We start from the raw sequence: 2661 nt of genomic DNA on the forward strand, positions 1-2661 counted from the left end.
AACCTGGATGTGAATACTGAACCTGTGGTGAAGACGCATTAGTGACATCAATCACTGGAGGAGGACACTGAGTAGACATGACCTGAGGTTGTTTTATTGACTCTCGGATTTGAGAAACTTTTGCACTGAGGTCTTTTAACAGGGCCATTCCTGAGCGCATTTCTCTCAGTTCAGTTAGAATGTCAAGTTCAGCCTTTTCTAAATTTTTCTGACATGGCGGTTTCCCTTTCTTCTCGATAGCAGTGTCACTGGATTGAACTGTGTGCACTTTAGGGGTACATGGCTGGACAAGTTTCTTTTTGTTTTGTCGCTCTGTTTCGTGGGCACATGCCTGATTGACTTTATCAAAGAGCAGTTCATCACTCACATCAGCTTGTGCCAAATAGGGTCGCAGGTCACCTCTGATGCTGTCGTTCTGCAGACCTGTCAGGACAGTGTGAAGAAACATACTCTGGACTAACTTTGGGTCATACTTCAAACTGGATTCGGCTTCCTGAGATGCGAACAAAATCTTCTGTCTTAAACCCTGACAGCGGACAAGAAAGCTTTGTGGGGTCTCCTTGCTGCTTTGTACCTCTGAAGTAAGTTGTTTATACAGCTCAGTCGCCCCTCTTTCTTGGAAATGAGCTCTGAGTCTTAATGTTGGCAAGGTAAGGTTTGTTTTTCCCTCCAAATAACTACGAAGCTGCATGCCTGGTGCAATTGCTCGTATTACAGCATCAACAATTTCAAGCCCAGAAAACCCTCTGCTCAGTCCATGTTCAATTTGGTGAGCTAGACTTGAAAAGGTGAGTTTATCCTTTTGCCCAGGTTCACCTATCTGGCCGGATATCTTGAACTCTCTGTTCCATGTTGGCATAACTGGTCGAGTCGATGCTGAGTGCCAATTTAAGTTGGTATTTTGTCGCAAGTTTTGCTGTGGGTCATAGCTTAGCTGTGTGTTTGTGTGGGGTGTGACACTAACACTCTGTTGTGTGCTTGTAACAATATTCTGTTTTTGTTCAATTAATTTTTGCAAGGCTAATTGCAACATGTCAATTTCTTTTTGTAGCTTTTCCTGTTCTGTGGCCTGTACTACTGAGTCTACAGTCACCTGCTGGACCACCTGTGCGGTTTGTTGCTCTGCGTTACCTTCACTACCCTGCTGCAGTTCACAAATTTTGTCTCTTATACACAAAAGTTCTGACATGCCCTCATCTTCCAGTTCTTTTAACCCCTCCCTCTCAAGATGTTTCACAAGGGCAGAAATAACAAATGGGCGGCTTTTGTTGCTAACACTTTCGCTCTCTTCAATATCCAAAAAGTCACACAATTTCACAAGACTTTCTCTTGACAACGAATACAACGCTCCTATTACTTCCAGTTTTAAGTCCTCTAACGGATCCATGGTTCACTTGGGCTTTGGGTGTGTGCAGTGTGATGTAGAAGAGCAGTCTTAGCTGATCTGAAAGATGACAACGCTCCAAGTATCAACAATCAACCTCAGATAGTGCGTGATTTTCCTCCAGACTCAACGTGGACGCTGGACGTTCCCACTCTGCTGTTCCCGTGAGCCACAAGTTAAGATGAATGACACTGGAGGTAGACCATCACCTGTGGATGCCGACCTTCACTGCATTTCATCCCAGCGGTGCCTCCAAAATGTAGCACCCTCACCGCCTGATGAGGGGAAATAAACAGTTAAGAAAAAACCACAAGAAACGGAGCTGCTGCGTCTTCTTCTGAAGCTGTGTATTTACTGAGCAGCGAGCCACTCCCCCCCATAGGCGAACACTCACGAAAAAGGCAAAACTAATCAAATGATCAACCGATCATGTACCAAGACATTCAAAATCAATTGTCAAAGACAATATATACCATATTACACACTTTAACGAATATTCAAGGAAGATATTAGATTTAATATGATTTATCCCTTTTTACTTTACTCCATTTCTTTTTTTTTCTTTATAACCACCACACACACACACACACATAATTGTGGTTTACGGGGACTCTCCATTGGCGGTAGGGTTTTTATACTGTACAAACTGTATTTTCTATCACCCACACCAACCCTACACCTAAACCTACCCCTTACAGAAAACTACTGCCAATTTTTGAATTTCATAAAACACCGTTTTGTATGTTTTTAAGCCTTTTGTTTTACGGGCACACAGGAAGTGTCCTCATAAACCATGTTTACGTCGTAGTAGGCTACCCATGTCATTATACACATTTTACATTTACATTTAAATCATTTAGCAGACACTTTTATCCAAAGCGACTTACAAATGAGGATAATAGAAGCAATCAAACCAACAAGAGAGCAACATTATACAAGTGTTGTGACAAGTCTCCGTTAGTCTACAGCACAGTACACATAACAAGCTGCTGTCCTCTTCTGTTGCTCGACTGCTTCTTAAATAATTACTATACATTTAGTGCTATAATGCTTATAATGTCAAATATAACATACATATATTGCTCAAGGTCTTATCAATATGTAAAATTTCAGCATGCAAGACAGAGAACCTGGGTCAAAAAAAGGTCAAAATTAACAATCTTACTTACTGATATTTGTGTCCTCATCCCTGTTGAAAAAAACAGCATATATTGGTTAGGTATGTTTTGACGCTGGGATGCTGGTTTAAGCTGGTCCTTTGCTGGTTTATGCTGGTC

Source organism: Sinocyclocheilus grahami, unplaced genomic scaffold, assembly GCF_001515645.1.
Source record: "Sinocyclocheilus grahami isolate Dianchi unplaced genomic scaffold, SAMN03320097.WGS_v1.1 scaffold465.1, whole genome shotgun sequence".
NCBI classification, from domain to species: domain Eukaryota; kingdom Metazoa; phylum Chordata; class Actinopteri; order Cypriniformes; family Cyprinidae; genus Sinocyclocheilus; species Sinocyclocheilus grahami.